Source organism: Suricata suricatta, chromosome 11 (genome assembly GCF_006229205.1).
Source record: "Suricata suricatta isolate VVHF042 chromosome 11, meerkat_22Aug2017_6uvM2_HiC, whole genome shotgun sequence".
In the NCBI taxonomy this organism is placed as follows: domain Eukaryota; kingdom Metazoa; phylum Chordata; class Mammalia; order Carnivora; family Herpestidae; genus Suricata; species Suricata suricatta.
Genome location: NC_043710.1, coordinates 71,808,276 through 71,828,029, shown reverse-complemented (window position 1 = coordinate 71,828,029; position 19,754 = coordinate 71,808,276). Strand labels below are relative to the sequence as shown.

The window sequence follows — 19,754 nt, the reverse complement described above, 5'->3', positions numbered from 1 at the left end:
TCTCTCTCTCTCTCTCTCTCTCTCTCTCTCTCTGCTCCTTCCTCACTTGTGTGTGCATACTCTCTTTCTCTCAAAATTCCCAAATAAACTTAAAAAAATAAGATTTCAATACCTTGGAATTATGTGGGTTGTTGAAATGCAGATTCCTGGGCAGCATGCAACCCAGAACTATTGTGCCAAAATCTGATTTTTTACTTTTTTTAATGTTTACTTATTTTTGAGAGAGACAGAGCATGAGCGGGGGTGGGGGTGAGAGAGAGAGAGAGAGAAAGTGAGAGAGAGAATTTGAAGTGGGCTCTAGGTTCTGAGCTGTCAGCTGAAGAGCCCGATGAGGGGCTCAAATTCACTAACCACGAGATCATGACCAGAGCTGAAGTCAGACGCTTAACTGACTGAGCCACCTAAGCACCCCCAAAATCTAATTTTTAAACCAGCACCCAGGGGCTTTCTGATAGAAGGTCTCCGCAGATCAAGCCATGAGAAGCAATACTGCATGTTCATTCAGGCTGGCTTTGCGTAAATGCACCTACAAATCTCATGCCATTCTTATCAGGTGAACTCCATTAACTCAAAGAACAGACTTTAAGAATCACAAGACTCACAGAACAGCATGGATTAGAAGGAAACACCTTTACAGTAAAAATCAAAACATAACAAAACCAAAAAAACCCCAAACCCAAACCCAAAAAAAAAATAACGCAAAATAAAACCAAAAACCAACCAGAGGAACAATGCTGATCAGTAATGGTAAAAGAAAGAAAGATGGCCAGGAGCTATATTTGCTGTGGAAATTAATGATGTTGCAGCGGCATCTGGAGGAGTGAGTCAGATCACACCGTGAAGCTGTTGCCGAAAGTCTTTGTGGGACACTTGATTCCCTCCACCTCCACAAAATTTATCTGGTTGAATGAGCTTCAACTTCTCAAGGAGGAGGATTTAAGAATGAAATACAAGCAAGAAGTGCTGGTGACTTAATCCATTGGGCAATAGTTGCTTTCCAAAGATCTTAACAAGTCCAAAGACTTTTCTTCTTGACTTCTTGCACAAGACAAAGAGTTTTTTTGCTCTCTTTCTCTTTTGTGGGGTACTCTTGATTCCCAGATGAACCTACAGCATATGTAAATGCACTCCCTGGCTGACTGGGAAGGAGGGGTTCTGATAGGATAAAAAGCAGAATTAAATTTTGGACTCATTTCAGGAAGTAGTTTTCAAGATAAAGCCTTGATTTAGGATGGTAATTGTAATCGACTGGATGTTTGTATCTACACCCCCCCACCAAAAAAAATTCGTATGTTGAAACGCTAATGCCCAATGTGATATCTGGGGTTAGGGTATTTGGGAGGTGGTTAGGTGATAAGGGTAGAATCCTCATGATGGGATTAGTGTCCTTATAAAAAGAGACACATGAGAGCCTGGTGCTGGGTCTGACACACAGTTACTGCCGGGGACGGACAGAGAAACTGGGGTGCCTGGGTAGCTCATTCAGATAAGCACTAACTCCTGGTTTCAGCTTAGGACATGACCTCACAGTTTGTCAGTTCAAGCCCTGCACTGAGCTCTGTGCTGATATCACAGAGCCTGTATAGGATTCTCAGTCTCTGTCTCTCTCTCTCTCTCTGCCCCTCCTCTGCTTGCTCTCTATCTCTTTCTCTCTCAAAATCGATAAATAAACAAACAAACAAAAAAACAAAAAGACAGAGAGAGATACCTACATAACACTCAGCAACAGATTACACAAATCTCTCTAACACACAGAACATTCTTTGGGATGGGCTATACAAAATTCAAATTTAAAAATATTAAAATCATACAAAATATGTTCTCTCACCAAAGAGTAATGAAATTAGAAAAAATAATAGAAGAAATTTTGGAGCTCCTTATATAAGTGGAAAATTGCAGGGGAGATTACAAGTATGTTGGGATAAATAAGAACAAAAGTATAAGTGACCTACATGTTATGAGATGTAGCTAAAAAGTGCTCTAAGAAAAACTTCAGGGGCACCTAGGTACCTCAGTCAGTTAAGCATCCAGCTCTTGATTTCGGCTCAGGTCATGATCTCATGGTTTGTGAGATCAAGCCCTGAGACGGACCCTGAGCTGACAGCGTGGAGCCTGCTTGGCATTCTCTCTCCCTCTTTCTCTGCCCTCCCCCACTCTCTCTCAAGCGCACATTCTCTCTCTCTCTTGCTCTCAAAATAAATACACTTTAAAAAATAAATAAATAAAAAAGAAAGAAAAACTTCAGATCAATAACTGAAACTTCCTACCTTGAGTTGGAAAAGAAGAGCAAACTAAGCCTAAAACCGTACGAAAGGAAACAATAGATCATCGTGTAAATTAATAAAGTGAGGAAGATAAAACACAACAAAAGTTGTTTTTTTGAAAAGATCAAGAAAATGGGCAAACCTTTAGCTAGGGTGACCAAGAAGAAGAGAGAAGACTTAAATTACACAATTCAAGAATGAGAGGCAGAGGGTGAGGGGACATTACTACTGACCTTACAAAAACAAAAAGAGTTATAATGGAGAATTATGAACATTTCTAAGACATTTCCAAAATTGAAAATATATTTAAAAAAATAGATAACTTAGAACAAACAAAAAATTCCTTGAAGAAAACTACCAAAACTGACACAAGAATCGAGGCAACCCAAGTATACCTACAACAAGTATAAAGATTGAATTAATAATACTAATAACTTTTTAAAAACCTCCCATTAAATAAAAGCCCAAGTTCCAATTGCTTCACTGATGAATTCGACTGAACATTTAAAAATGACTTAATACCAGTTCTTCACAAATTTTTCCAAAACTATATGGGAAAAGGAATCACGTCCCAATTCATTCTATGAGGGTAGTATTAGCCTGATACTAAAACCAGCATTAGGAAACTACAGACTCACACCTTTTAGGAATATATATGTAAAAATTCTCAAAAAAATGTTAGTAAATTGAATCTAGCAAAGTATAAAAGGGATTATGCAAGATGTCCAATTGAGATTTATCCCAGGAATACAAGGTTAGCTTAACATCCAAGAATCAATTAATAAAATATTTCAATAGAGAAAAAAATCACATGATCATCTTACTACACTACAAAGAAGAGAAAAGTTTAGAAAAAATCCAACCACCCTTTCATAATTAAAATATTAAACCAGTTAGGAATAGAAGACTTCTTATAAGTGATAAAGGGCATCTATAAAAAAATAAACACAACTAACATAAAAATTCATGGTGAAACACTAGATGCTTTCCAAGTTCAGAAGCAAGACAATGACATATGCTCTTGCCACTTCAACTTACATTTTATTGGAGGTTTTAGCCAGAGTAATTAGCAAGAAAAAGAAATAAAAGACATCAATATTGGAAAAGAAGAAGTAAACTATCTCTATTTGTAAGTGACATATTCTTATATATAGATAACCCTAAGGAATCCACAAAGAAACATTAGATCTAATGAGTTTAATGAATTCAGCAAGGCTCCAGGGTACATGATCAATATACCAAAAAACAACAAAAAAAATCAATTCTCTTTACATACACTGCAATTAAATAATCCAACAATGAAATTAAAGAAGTGATTTCAGCTATAGTAGCATCAAAAAGAATGAAATAATTAGGAATTAGTTTGATAAATAAGTGTTTGACATGTACTCTAAAAACTACAAAATACTGTTCAAATAAATTAAAAATGACATGTTAAGATATACATTGTTCATAGATCAGAAGACTAAATATTGTTAAAATGGCAATACTCTCCCAAATTACCAAGAGATACAAACAATATCTACCAAAATCCCAGCTGAGTTATTTCTTTTCTTTTCTTTTCCTTTCCTTTTTTTTTTTTTTAAAAGAAATTAACAAGTTGAGGAGCACCTGTGTGGCTAAGTCAGTTAAGCATTGACCTGTAGCTCAGGTCATGATCTCACAGTTCATGGGTTCAAGCCTCACATGGGGCTCTGTGCTGACAGCTCAGAGCCTGGAGCTTGCTTCTATCTTTAAAAAATAAATAAACATTTTTAAAAAAGGGTACATTTAAAGAAACCAGAAATTAATAATTTGACCTTAAAACTCACTAGCATTATGACAGATTTACAGTGCTATGGAATAGAACTGAGAGTTCAGAAATAAACCCTTACATTTATGACCAACTGATTTGCAGCAAAGTGCCAAGACGGGGCTTTTGGCAGAGTAGGAGGATGTTAACCTCACTTTCTCCCATGGATACAATTACATAACACTCACATTATTGTAAATAACCCAGAAAATGACCTGAAGACTCTCAAGCCCACCCTTCATAGCTAAATGTAGAAAAGAAGCAGCATCAAGGAAAACAGGAAGGGTAGAGATGGCCCCTGCGCCTGTGGTACTGTCCAGGGCAGGGAGGGACTTCTCAGGCAGGGAGAGGGAGAGAAACAGCTTCATATACTGGGGAGGCCTCACGAGAGAAACATAGCCCCATAACAATTGGCTTTGAAAGCCAGAGGGGCTGATATTCATGAGTTCTTACAACCAGCAAACTTAAAACCTGCTAATTGAAAAATCAGCAAGCTGGGGTCTAGGACAGCCAAGAGAGGGAGGGAAAAATTGAGTTCCCACTCTTTTTTTTTTTTTAAATGTTTTTATTTATTTTTGATACTAAGAGAGACAGAGCATGAGAGGGGGAGGGGCAGAGAGAGAAGGAGACACAGAACCGGAAGCAGGCTCCAGGCTCTGAGCTGGCTGTCAGCACAGAGCCCGAAGCGGGGCTCGAACCCACAAACGTGAGATCTGACCTGAGCCGAAGCCGGAGGCTTAACCAACTGAGCCACCCAGGCGCCCTTGAGTTCCCGCTCTTAAAGAGACAGCACAACAGTCAGCTAAGGAGAAACACAGCAGGGAAGCAGCACTCAGAAAAATGCCTGGGGCATAGAGTAGGGAGATTTGTTTACTAATCTCATAATTTGTGCCAGAGGGGCAGGGATCTTTAGGAGACTCCTCCAGGAACAAAGGAGTTTGTCAGCACCATTTCTTTTCCCCAACCCCTTCAGCCTAAACAGGCCCTTGGGAACATTCCTACCTAACTTGCTGAATCACAGCCATACCCTCACATTCCCCTGTGGACCTGCCCCTCTGGCCAGGCCTCAGCTCTAGGTCTCCTCCCAAGCAGACCAGCTCAACCTCACTAACATCCTGTGATCCACCTCCTCCAGTACACTCTTGCCCAGAGCCCATCCAAAGCAGTACCACAAGCCTGGCAGTGTGCAAAGGAGTTCCAACAGGGGCAAGTACACAAAGAGGGAAAGATAATCACAAATATAAGTCAGACTGTGGTCCCAGCAGTGGGCTGGGCGCAGAAAACTGGTCTGACTGAGGTCCTGTCCATAAAGGACAGCTTCTCAGGGGACAAAATAAGAAAAACACCCAGCATTCAATGCTGTGGCATGTCTGCCAAACATCTGGTCTCAATGAAGCCCAAGGCACCCTCAGATTGGCCAACTACCAGTACAGGGACCAAACCCTGCCCACAATAGGCAAAGAGAGCCACTGCAGATGACTGGACTAAAGGCAAAAGGGCGGGAAGGCGGCGGCCGGCGGGCAGCCGCGGACCGTGGTGCCGTGCCCAGCCGAGCAAAGCCAGATTAAGTGTAGCTCCGGAAATGGACATCATGGACTACTGCAAAAAAGAATGGAGGGGAAATACACAGAAAGCCACGTGTATGGAAAAGGGCTACGAGGAGGTGTCGCAGAAGTTCACCTCTCTCCGGTGAGTCCGCGGAGGTAACTACTGTGCACTGAGGGCCACGCTGTTCCAGGCGCTGAGCCAGCGGGCGGCGCTGCCATCCTGGCTGCAGGACCCGGAGCTCACGCTGTTACCGGAAAAGCTCATGAGCAAATACAACTGGATCAAGCAGTAGAAACGGCCTGAAATTCGAGGGGAAGAGTGAGGACCTGGTTGATAAGATTACGGAGTCCCTCGAGCTGCTCAGGAAGAAGTGGGCAGGCCTGGCGGAGCTACGCAGCGCCTAAGCGAGGCAGATGGCTTGTGACGAACTGTTCACAAATGAGGAAGAGGAGTACAGCCTCTATGAAGCTGTAAAATTTCTAATGCTAAACAGAGCCATTGAACTATATGATGATATAGAGAAGGGAAAGGAAGTACCATTTTTCTCAGTGCTTCTGTTCGCTCGGGACACATCGAATGATCCTGGACAGCTGCTAAGGAACCATCTGAACCAGGTGGGGCACACTGGTGGCCTTGAACAGGTGGAGATGTTCCTCCTGGCCTATGCCGTGTGCCACACCATTCGGGTGTACCGGCTCTCCAAGTTCAGCACGGAAGAGTTCGTCACGGTCTACCCCACCGACCCACCCCTGGACTGGCCGGTGGTGACCCTGATCGCCGAGGACGACCGGCACTACAACATCCCCATCAGAGTGTGCGAGGAGACGAGTCTGTGAGACGTGCGCCTGGACAGCCCGGCCCCACGGCCAAGGTGCGCTGGCCACTCCGGGCCGTGGCCCTTGGGTCTCAGGATGGCCTGCGGGAACCGGCAGAGCCTGAGGGCCAAGCTGGAGGGGGCTGTTCTGAAGACAGCTTTTGATAATAAGGATTAACCAAGTGTTTCCCTCACCTTTGATGCAATACGTCTCCCCGGGGACCTTCAGGGCACTTCTTTTGGAAGGTACAAACTACATCTTCTCGCAACACGGATCTTTTGTACCACCGGAGACTCCTCTTGGAGAGGAATGTGTTCTTTATGTCTCAAAAATCAAACTCTCTAATGTAAAAAAAAAAAAAAAAAAGGCAAAAGTGACCCAGCCACAACAGCAGGATGCATGCAACACACACAGGAGACACCCCTAAAGTGCCAGGTTCTGGGGAGCAGTGGAGACTGCACTGCAAGGCACTATAGGACCTCTTTCCTAAGGCCACTACTTTCAAGTCTAAAGATGTGGCTGACTTCTCTAATACACAGAAACACAGAGAGTTAGACAAAATGAGGAAAGAGAGGAATAGGTCTCAAATGAATGAATGGGATAAACTCAGAGCAAGAGAGCTAAATGAAATGGAGATAAGTAATATGCTTGATAGACAATTTAAAATACTGGGCATAAAGACATTCGCTGGACTTAAGAGAATAAAGAACATGGGTGACACCTTTAATAAAAAGATATAACACATAAAAAAGAACCAATCAGAGATGAAGAACTCAATAAATGAAATTAAAAATGCACTAGAGGGAATAAATATAGTAGGCTAGAAGAAGCAGAATGGATCAGTGATCTTGAGAGTAATAAAAAGCTATCAAGCTGAACAGGAGAGAGAAAACAAAATAGAAAAAATGGAAACACACTTAGGGAACTCAGTGACTCCATTAAGCATAATAATGTTACTTTTATAGGGATCCCAGAAAGACAAGAGAGAGAATAGAGAGCAGAAATTTTATGTAAAGAAATAATAGCTGAGAACATCCTTAATCTGGGGAAGAAATAGAAATCCAGATCCAGGAGGCACAAAGAACCCCCAATAAAATCAATTCAAGGAGGTCCACACCGAGGCACATAGTAATTAAAATGGCAAAAAATGTAGTGCTAAAGAGACAATTTTTAAAAGCAGTAAGAGACAAGAAAACAGTTACATACAACGAAAACACAAAACCGCGATTAGACTATTAGCTTAATTTAAGGCAGAGACTTTGCAGGCCAGAGACGAGTGGCATGATATATACAAAATGCTGAAATGAAAAAATCTGTAGCCAAGAATAGTCTATTCAGCAAGACTATCATTCAGAATATGAGAGAAAAAGAGTTTCCCAGACAAACAAAAGATAAAGGAGTTCATGAACAGCTTTACAAGAAATATTAAAGAGGACTTTTTGAGTGAAAAGAAGAGACCATAAGTAGGAATACGAAAAGTAGGAAACACAAAGCAGTAAAAATAAGCATATCTTCAAAAATCAATCAAGAGATTCACAAAATAAAAGGATGTAAAGTATGATGTAACACATCTGAAACATAAAGAGGAAAGGAATAAGGAATGGGTTCAGACTTAAGTGACTATTATTTAATATAGATTGCTATATGCTGAAGATGTAATATACAAACTGATGAACACAAATCAAAAACCAGTAATAGATATGCAAAAAATAAAGAGAAAGTAATCCAAGTATATCACTAAAGAAAACCAATTAATTGTGAGACAAAAGAGCAAGAGAAGAATGGAACAGAGAAGAACTACAAAAACAACCATAAAAGAGGTAACAAAATGGCAGTAAGTACATACCTATCAATAAACGTAGTTTACTTTAAATGTAAATAGACTAAATACTCTATTTAAAAGACACAAGGTGACCGAATAGATAAAAAAGCAAAACTCATCTATATGCTGCCCATAAGAGACTCATCTGAGACCTAAGATGCATGCAGATTGAAAGTGAAGGGATGAAGAGGCATCTGTCATTAAATGAATGTGACAAGAAAGCCGGGGTAGCAATACTTATGGTAGACGAAATGGACTTTGAAACAAAGACTTTAGTAAGAGACAAAGAAGGACTCAGATAATTATAATGGGAACAATCCAACAAGAAGATATAACAATTATAAATATTTATGGACCCAACACGGAGTACCCAAATACATAAAGCAGTTAATAACAAACATAAAGAAGTAATTGATAGTGCTACAATAACAGTAGGGGCCTTTGACATCCCACTTATATTATCGGATAGATCTTCCAAACAGAAAATCAGGAACAAAACAGTGCCTTTGAGTGACACATTGGACCAGATGGATCTAACAGATATATTCAGAACATTCCATCCTAATATAACAGAATACACATTCTTTTAAGTGCACACGGAATGTTCTCCAGATTAGACTACATATAAGGCCACAAATCAATCTCAATATCTTCAAAAAGATTGAAGTCATACTATCTATCTTTTCTGACAACACTATGAAATTAGAGATAGGCCACAAGAAAAAATCAGGATGCTGCACAAATACACGGGGGTCAAATAATATGCTATCCAATAATGAATGGGTCTATCAAGAAATCAAAGAAGAAATAAAAAAATATCGGGAGACACATGAAAATGAAAATATAATGGCCCCAAATCTTGAGATGCAGTAAAAGTGGTTCTAAGAGAATTTATAGCAATACAGGCCGAGTTCAAGAAGAAAGTACTCAAATAAACAATTTAACTTTATGCCTAAAGGAGCCAGAAAAAGAACAAACAAACTTCTAAATCAGGAGAAGGAAGGAAATATAATAAAGATAGTAGCAGAACTAAATAATCTAGAAGCTAAAAAACAAAACAAAACAAAACAAAACAGAAACCCCAAAAAACAAAATAAAACTAGAACAGATCAATGAAACCAAGAGCAGGCTCTTTGAAAAGATCAAAATTGATAAGCCTCTAGCCAAATTCATTAAAAAGAGAGAGAGAGAGAGAGAGAGAGAGAGAGAGAGAGAGAGAGAGAACTCAAATAACTAAAAGCAGTAATAAGAGAGGAGAAATAATAATCAACACAACAGAAATACAATGGATTATAAGAGAATATTATGAAAATTTATATGCCAACAAATTAGACAAGCTAGAAGAAATTTCTAGCAACATATAACCTCCCAAAACTAAATTAGGAAGAAATAGAAAATTTCAACAGACCTATTACCAGCAATAAACTGAATCATTAATCAAAAAACTCCAAACAAACAAAAGTCCAGGACAACACAGCTTCACAAGTAAATTCTGCAAAACATTTAAAGAACAAACTATTTCAAAAAATATTCTTCTCAAACTATTCCAAAAAATAAAAGGAGAAACACATCAGAATTCATTCTATGAGATCAGCATTACCCTGATACTGAAGCCAGATAACAACACTCCAAAAGTGAAAATGACAGTTCTCTGATGAACACAGATGAAAATATCCTCAACAAAATATCATCAAACCGAATCCAACAATACATTTTTAAAAAGTCACTCACCACAATCAAGTGGGACTTATTCCTGAGATGCAAGTTGTTCAAAATTCACAAATCAACCTATGTGATGCATTACATTAACAACAGAAATGATAAAAACTATATCATTTCAATAGATGCAGAAAAAACATTTGACAAAGTGCAATATCCATTTATGATAAAAACTCTGAACAAATAGGTGTAGAGGGAACATACCCACACATAATGAAGGACATACATGAAAAACCCATAGCTAACATCATACCCAGTGGTGAAAAAATGAGAGTCTTTCCCCTAAGGTCAGAAAGAAGATAAAGATGTCCACTCCCACCAGTTTATTCAACATAGTACTGGAAGTCCTAGATACAGCAATCAGACAGAAAAAAGAAATAAAAGGCATCCAAATCAGTAAGTAAGAAGTAAAACTTTCACAGTTGCAGATGACATGATACTATCTATCTATCTATCTATCTATCTATCTATCTATATATATATATATATATACCCCTAAAGAGTCCACCAAAAAAACTAGAACTAATGAGTGAATTCAGTAAGGTCACAAGATAGAAAATCCACACACAGAAATATATTGCATTTCTATATACCAATAGACAAACAGCAGAAAGAGAAATTAAGAGAACAATAATCCCATTTACAATTGCACCAAAAATAATAAAATACCTAGGAATAAAGTTAACCAAGGAGGTAAAAGGCCTATACTCTGTAAAGTATAAAACACTGATGAAAGGTATTCATGATGACACAAACAAATGGAAAGACATTCCATGGTCATGGATTAGAAATACAGATATTGTCCAAGTATGCCTACTACCCAAAGCAACCCTCAGATTTAATGGAATCCCTATCAAAATAACAACATTTTTCACAGAACAAGATCAAACAGTCCTAAAAATTGTTAGAAACCACAAAAGACTTCAAATAGTCAAAGCAATCTTGAAAAAGAAGAACAAAACTGGAGGTATCACAATCCCAGATTTCAAGATACGCTACCAGGTTGTAGCAATCAAAACGGTATGACACTGGCACAAACACAGACGCCTAGATCAACAGAACAGAAGAGAGTTCAGAACTAAACCCACAATTATATGGTTAATTAATCTTTGACAAAGGAGTCAAGAATATGCAATGGGAAAAAGACAGTCTCTTCAACAAATGGCCCTGGGAAAACTCCACAGCTACATGCAAAAGAATGAAACTGGACTAGTTTTTTAAAAAACCAAACACAAAAATAAGAAGCTCAAAATGGACTAAAGACCCAAATGTGAGACCTGAAACCGTAAAAATCCTAGAAGAAAGCACAGGCAGTAATTTTTCTGATATTGGCTGTAGCAACATCTTTCAAGATATGTCTCCTGAGGGAAGGGAAACAATAGCAAAACTAAACTACTGGGACTATATCAAAACAAAAAGCTTCAGCACAGCAAAACAGATAACAAAACTAAAAGACAACTTGGTGAATGAGGGAAGATATGTGCAAATAACATATCTGATTATCTTGGTATCTAAAATATGTAAAATCCTTAAACAACTCAACACCCTCCCCCAAAAATAATCCAATTAAAAATGGGCAGAAGACATGAACAGATATTCCTCCAAAGAAGACATACAGATGGTCAAAAGACACATGAAAAGATGTTCAACATCATTCATCATCAGGGAAATGCAAATCACAACTATAATGAGATACCACCTCATACCTAAAAACAACACAAGAAATAACAGGTGTTGGTCAGAATGTAGAGAAAAAGAAATCTTAACGTCCTTTTGGTAGTAAGGCAATCTGGTGCAGCCACTGTGGAAGACCATATGGAGGTTCCTCAAAAAAGTGAAAATAGAACTACCATATGATCTGGTAATTCCACTACTGGGTATACCCAAAAAATACAAAAACACTAATTCAAAAACTCCTATGTTTATTGCAGCATTGTTTATAATAGCCAAAATATACAAGCAGCTTAACTGTCCTTTGGTAGATAAATGGATAAAAAAAGATGTGAGATTATATATACATCATGGAATAGTACTCAGCCATAAAAGAGAATGAAATCTTGCCATTTGCAACAACATGGATGAATCTAGAGTATGATGCTAAGTCAGTCAGAAACAGTTAAATACTATATAATTTCACTATACGTAGAATTTAAGAAACAAAACAAATGAACCAAGAAAAGAGAGAAACCAAAAAACAGACTCTTAACAATAGAGAAAAAACTGATGGTGACCAGAAGGGAGGTGGATGCAGGAGGGGGGATGAGGGAAACTGGTGAAAGGGATTAAGAGTACACTTACGATGAACACTGAGCAATGTAGAGAATTGTTGAATCATTATGACATACACCTGAAACTAATATAACACTGTATGTTAGTGACACTAGATTTAAAGTGATAAATAAATAAATAAATACAATTAATCTCCATATCAGAAAACAAAATGTACCAAGATAATTTAGTGGGAACAAAACAGTCTATATAAAGAATAGTTCTAGGGCAACCAGATCTCCACATACAAATGAATAAAGTTAGATGTCTACTAAGACTATCTAAAAAAAAAAAAGACTCAAATGGAATCTTAGAATAAAATACAGGATTCAGTTGTTGATACCCTGGATTATGTGAAGTCTTCTTAGGTATGACATCAAAAGCATATGAGACAAAACAAAACAAAAAAATAAACTGGAAATCATAAAAATTTCAAACTTTTGTTCTTCAAAGAATACAATCAAGGAAGTGAAAATATAACCCACTGATTACGAGAAAATGTTTGCACATCATGTATCTGATAAAAAAGACTTGTATCTGGAATACCTAAAGAGCTCTTACAGCTCAATAATAAACAAACAATGCAATTAAAAATGGCATTGAAAGAATCTAAATTGACATTTCTTCCAGAAAGAAATACATATGGTCAATGAGCATATGGAAAGACACTAACCAGCATTAGCCATTAGAAAAATGCAAATAAAAACCACAATGGGATACCACTTCAACTTCAGTATGGCTAGAATCAGAATAAACATAATGACAAGTGTTGGTGAGAATGTGGGAAAATTGGAACTTGCCTCCTACATTTCTCATAGGGTTGTAAAATGGCTAAGCACCTTTGGAAAAGAGTAGAGCACTTACTAAAAATGGGTGAACATAGCATAACCGTATGACCACATGCGCTCCTAGGTATATCCATAAGAGATGTGAAAATATACATTCACACAAAGGTTTACATGGACTATTCATTTTAACGAAAACATGGAAACAATCCAAATTTCCATCTACAATATTCCAAACAATGAAATAATTTTCTGCGATAAAAAGAAATTAAGAACTGATAACATGCTACAACATGGATGACCTTTAAAAACATTATGCTAACTGAAAAAAATCAGTCATAATAAATCATATATTGTATGATTCCATTTATATGAAACGTTCAGAGCAGGTAAAAGTATAAAGATAGCAAGCAGATACCTGGTTGCCAAGGACTGAGGGGATTTGAAGGAAATGGGGAGTGAGCGACAATGGGTACAAGGTTTCTTTCGTGGGTGATGAAAATGTTTTAAAAACTGATGTGGTGACAGGTGCACAGCTCTGTGCATACACTAAAAACAACCAAACTGTACAATTTAAAAAAACGAACAAGACACATACTCCTTCACTCACTTTATGCCGGAGTACCAATGATAAGCTTCTTAATCAGGTTGTCTAACATGTCAGTGAAGAAAATTCTTAGGGACTCAGCTGTCTCATTTTTCATAGCCAGTTCCCAAACAGAGGCCGAAAGATGGGGTTTGAAGAGTAACCCCAAAGAGTTAATAGAGAGAAGAGTTGGTTCATAATTAAATAGGAGTGTGTGTGTGTGTGTGTGTGTGTGTGTGTGTGTGTATGCATGCACATCCACGCATGCCCATGGGATCTTAAAAAAATGAATAATGCAAACTAGTGATTAAAAGTTACAACCATCTTCTTTTTTCTTCTCATTTCTTTTAAAATCAATCCAAAGTTGGTTTAAAAGTTAACTGCCATATTTGTAAATTCAGTTCACTTGTTTACACTTCATTACTTTTGGACTCCATGTTTTCATCCTCAGCAAAGAAACTGTGAAATGAAGTCTTTGATTTTCCACTGTGTTAATTCCGCTTTTCATATACTATCTCTTTTCATCTTTAAACAACCCTACTAATAAGCAAGTCCTAACGTTTCCCCCCAATTTGAGATGAGGAAACTGAGGCACAAGACAGTTAAGAAACATGCTGAAGGTCATGCAGTGAGAGTAAACGTGCCCGTGAAGCCTTCTTACACAGTCAGGTACAATCACAACTCTTCCTTGTAAGGAGGTGTACTGGTGTTTGGCTTTTGGGGTCCCCCATGATATTTCCTGAATAAGCTCTGTTGAGACCATTGCAGTGTGGTCTCTCCCCTCCTTAAATTATTCCTACACCACAGGAATATATCAAAAAGCAGAAAGATGGTGGTTACTCTATCTTGTTTGGATGGTCACTAACGTTTCCTTGAATTAAAAAATAAAACCTATCGAAGATCAGAAGGAAAAAAAAAAGGCCAGCAGGATAGGACATATTGGAGATTCAAAGTCAAAAAAGAAAGTAAACTTGGTTTAATTTATTCCTAAATCTGGATTTTGAAATATTTTCCTACTCAATATGGTCAGACAAGAACATGTTGGGTGAAGGAGGCAGAGACTGAAGCCCCCTGGAGTCTTGGCACATTTGCTCGTGTACCTATTCCCTCCATAAATATCCATTGAAGGCCTACTATGTGCCAGGCACTGTCAGTGAGCAAAATAAACATAGTGTTTGTCCTAAGAAGCTTGTAGGATAGAGGGGGAGGCAGCACTAAACAAACACCTTTAATCATGTTATTCCCATTACGGTAAGTGCTGTAAAGAAATCTAGGGTGCTGTGAGATCATAAAGACGGAAACCCAGCCTGACCTGAGATGCCAGAAAAAAATTCCCTGAGGGTGAGACACTTACACAGATTTTTCTGATAAAAAGAGGACGACCTGGGGCCCCTGGGAAGCACTGTTGGTTAAATGTCCAACTCTTGATTGTGGCTCAGGTCACTATCTAATGGGTTCCTAGGTTCAAGTCCCACACCGGGCTCTGCAAAGACAGTGTGGAGCTTGCTTGGGATTCTTTCTCTCCCTCTCTCTGCTCCTCCCCTGCTCGCTCGCTCTCTCTGTCTCTCAAAATAAATAAATAAACTTAAAAAAAATTTTAAATAAAAAAAGAGGAAACTCTGAAGCCTGTAGCTTAAAAGGAAAAAAAAAAAATTAAAAGACACTAAATTAGACCAACATAGAGAAGTTGGGCCTAAAGATTGGTCTGAATTATAGAAATGATTGAACTTCAGAATATTTTTTAAAAAGTATAGATTAATACTTTTCAAATATATATTACAGCATAAATAAATGTTATCAGAGATCACATAAACCTATTTTAAGGACTACACAGAACTCATTAGAATTACTCTATAGAATTCCATTAGTATCTAAAACACAATTTAAAAAGATAACATCCTTCAAAAGAATCCATATTTGACAAAAAGCTGTGCATAAACTAGATGCTCAATACACGCTTCCTAAGGGGACGATGTAAACACCTCTTCTTATGTGGTTTTTGCTATGAACATAAGTGTAATAGTTTAATGTAGTGAGCCATCCTTCACACCAGTGCAATAGTAAATGTCAGCTCAATCACAATTAAGTTGCCTCAAATTTTCACTTAACATTGACTTGCTAGAATTTACATTAAATAAAGAAAAATAATTTCAAAAGGAATCTGCTTAAAAATGCTTTGTGCACCATTCGTAGGAAAAATTAAGCCTGAATGGGAATTTATTTCTAGAATTATGGCCAGTTTCAAACTTAATAAATATTTCTTTGTTTCACTTACTAACAAGAAGGGACAACTTCAGTCTGCCAGTTTTAAGTAGCTCAATGTCGACTATCCAATGTTTGAAACTGCAAAAAACAAATGAGATAGTTTCTGGGCCCCTTTGTACAGTGCAAATGAAATGGTATCACTAGGGGAGGTGCTTAAATTGTAGACTCTCTCTCTCTCTCTCTATATATATATGAATATATATATATGTATACATGTATATATGTATATACACACACATGTGTATGTGTATGTGTGTCTTTTATTCCCAAGATGAACAACATTTTACTTTCAGCCCTGATAACTGTTGGTAGTTGTTTTTCTTTTTTAAATCCCCAAACAAGCTTTGATACCAAAATATATTGTTCTGCCCACCACTTATTTCAGTTTAGACAGTAACGTGAGCTATAATGAACTTTTGGTGCACTTATTTTTCATGAATTCATAAAGCAAATCCATATCGAGACTCGACCAGGGACTGTGAAGTACACATTTGAAACACAGTTGACAAATACATGTGCATCACACCAAACATACATGCAAGTCTCACTCCTAAAAAGCACACACATGCTGCCGCCCGCAGGTTCCAAAGGCCATAACCTACAGGACTGCTGATTATGAACTAGAAACTCTCCCAGCCCCACTTTGTGCCCCTGAGAGTGCTTGGAGATTATGGAAGAGTTACTTAAAAGTTCTGCTCTGGAAGAAGCAGAGAGACACCGTGGAGCAAGAGCTGTCCACAGTGGATTAGAGTTCTGACAGCTGAATGATCCACAGTTTATTATTCAGCAATCACAAATAGATATCAGTGGGAAAGAAAGGACCCCTTTGCTCAGTGCTCAGGGATACATCATTCAACATGTATGTAAAACAGAACAGCTGTGTTCATAAACAGTGGCATTCATAAACCACAGACACAAAAATGAAAAATCAGGAGGTATCTCTGGGAAAGGTTGCCATCTATCTTAATAGTCTCCCTTCCTTGCTCTGTGCCATGGAGCCGGGGTCAGGGCAAGAGTTTGCTTCCCATCTTTTCACCACGCTCCTGCAAAGGGGAGGTTCTCAGGGCTCTCTGTCTGGCTGGCTCTCCAAGGTTACTGCCACCCTCCCTGGCCAAGATGCTATTTGAATCCTAGGCATTGATTGATGCACTAAAACACTACTAAGTTGGATATGAGACTTTTTTTTTAAAAAATAAAGTTTATTTATTTATTTTGAGAGAGAGAAAGAGATAGTATGAGCAGGGGAGGGGTGGAGAGAGAGAAAGAGAGAGAGAATCCCAAGTAGGCTCTAGGCTGTCAGTGCAGAGCCTGGATGAGGGGACTTGAACTCATGAATCATGAGCTGAACTGAAATCAAGAGTCGGCTGCTTAACAGACTGAGCCACCCCGGTGCCCTGGATATGAGGCTTTTTAAATTGCACAACTCAGGACTCTATTTTCATGGAGAACATTGTAACACTATCAGGTTCCTTTTCTCTTTTTATTAGTTTTTAAATGTTTATTTATTTTTGAGAGACAGAGGGACAGAGCTAGAGCAGGGGAGGGCCAGAGAGGAAGGGAGACATAGAACCTGAAGCAGGCTCCAGGCTCTGAGCTGTTAGCACAGAGCCCAACGTGGGGCCTGAACCCGTGAACTGGGAGATCATGACTCAAGCCAAAGTCAGATGCTCAACCAACTGAGCCACCAGGCACCCCTACCAGATTCTTTTTAATTCTCTGATTGTTACAGGCATAGTTTACCCAGGAATACTACTATGCAATCAGTAGCCCATTCTAAAAGCTATATCCTGTTTCATTGTGCTGTCAGAAGAGAGGAGATAGACTAGAGAAGTTTTGAGGTATGATAAAAGAAGAGGAAACAGGCAGAAAATATGTTGCCTGCAAATTCACATATTTCACACCCAGGCAGGATTTTTCCATTTAGTTTTCTATTAAAAGCTGAGTAATTGCAATATGAAAGCGTGAACACAAGATTGAAAAGTAACAACTAACAGCATATCATTCCATAAGGAGTAGAAAATGAAAAGTAAATTAACTGAGCGTTGTCAAGTATCAATATCCTGGTAATATAAAACCCATCAGAACTCATGTGTGTAATACTGCCTCAAACAACTCACTGGAAATGGAAATAAAATGCATTCACTTAACGTTTGAAGACTTTAAGGTCAGGGAATTGGTATTTGTTCACAGCAAAAAGGCAGTGATGACTCAGCTCTTTCAGATATATGTGAAAATTTGTTATCCTTATCATCCATGTGTCATTATCTTATGGTTCCTTCAGGGATCGCAGCTTTTAATTTCCTGAGCGTACTTAAAACCTCAACCACAATGTTAGATGTCATGGTATTTCATTTCAAGGTAAAAAAAAAAAAGTGTACAAAAATGGACGGCACTCTGTTTACTTGACCAACATACCTAAGGAAATTTATGTAAATATGAGAGATGTTAGTCCCAAGTCTTATCAGGATAAAGGAAATTGGACACACAGAAAGGGGAAACCAGTAATATTAAGGGTGACCAAACATATACTCATGTTTAGTCACGGGTATATAGAAAACTTGCCTCAAAAATGAATCAGCTAGAAAAGTAAACTGTTGCCTTTTCTATTTTAAAAGTAATCGAAAAGCCAGTAAGTCATTTTTTGATTAAATAATGTGACTCACGTACAAAGACAAGATTATAATAATGTGTAGTACATGAAATAGGAGGGCAGTTTTAATCACGTGGTATTCAATAGGATTCTAGCCATTTGAATTGTTTATCTCACAGTTAAATACATGTTTAAAACATAGTTCTGCTTGGTTAATTTGTTTTAAGACTGAACAGCAAAGCAATAATTATCCCTTCATATATGCAAGAAATTCCTAAACATTTGCTTCAAAACTGGCTTGGAAACAGTGGGGGGAAACAGATAAATGTCCTTAAGAAGCTAAAATATTCTGTTATTAACTAAGTGTTACATTAAGTTTTCTCTAAAAGCTAATTTTAGGGGAACCTGGTTGACTCAGTTGGTTAAGCGTCCGACTTCAGCTCAGGTCATGATCTCATGGTTCATGAGTTTGAGCCCTGCATTGGGCTCTCTGCTGTCAGCTAGGAGCCCGCTTCAGATCCTCCATCTCCCTCTCTCTCTCTGCCTCTCCCCCACTAGTGCTTTCTCTCTCTCTCTCTTTCAAAAATAAACGTTTAAAAAAATAAAACTTTTAAATTAATCAGCGTAATAGCTCCCATGTTTCTTTTGATCAAATGGGTAATAAATTAAGTCAGCTGGTTGCAGGAGTTGGGGTGAGCCATTTCCTTTCTCTTTCTGAGTCTCTTCTTCATCAGCCACCCAGCCCCGCTCACCAGGGTGGAACAGAAGGAGGTGAGAGACTGCAAGAGAAATAATGGGTTTCTGTGGGAAAATTGTGCATGGTAAATTCCAGTGAGTACTTTCACTGAACACCAACAAAATCCCTAACATTACAGAATATGTACTTCTACCAAAAATACAAACGGGGCTCTCTCACTGAAATCTTTTCCACCAAGAGACAAGAAACATTACCATAGACTACACAGCTGCAAATGAGGGACATGGGTGGGATGTGATTATAGGTTCCCCCTCTCCATTGTTAACAGCAGGGTGGCTTGGAGTGGAAGGCAAGAAGACCTAGGAAGCTGCTACAGTTTCTCTGCAATATCATCGTGGGAGGGTCACTGTTATTTCCTCCACTCTCCCCGCTTCACCATCCCCTTGGGGAGGGGTACCCACAGTGAACCAATGATAAGAAATCGAAGTGAGATATGGTCCTTCCCACTCCCGTCTGCTCCAAAGCCCCCACAAACTGAATGAGAACCAGGCTTGGGATTCAGACAGAACCAGGGCTGAGTCGTGAGCCAATCGTCCGCCACCT

At 38.5% G+C, this 19,754-nt stretch overlaps 1 protein-coding gene and 1 pseudogene across 2 annotated transcripts in view; one reads left to right on the top strand and one right to left on the bottom strand.

The window, feature by feature from the left end:
* The window catches only part of LOC115306631, a 30,331-nt pseudogene extending 23,891 nt beyond the window's left edge, over window positions 1-6,440 (top strand).
* The window catches only part of FAT3 (FAT atypical cadherin 3), a 525,182-nt gene that overhangs the window by 268,578 nt on the left and 236,850 nt on the right, over window positions 1-19,754 (bottom strand). The gene's annotated exons all lie outside the window — the stretch shown is intronic.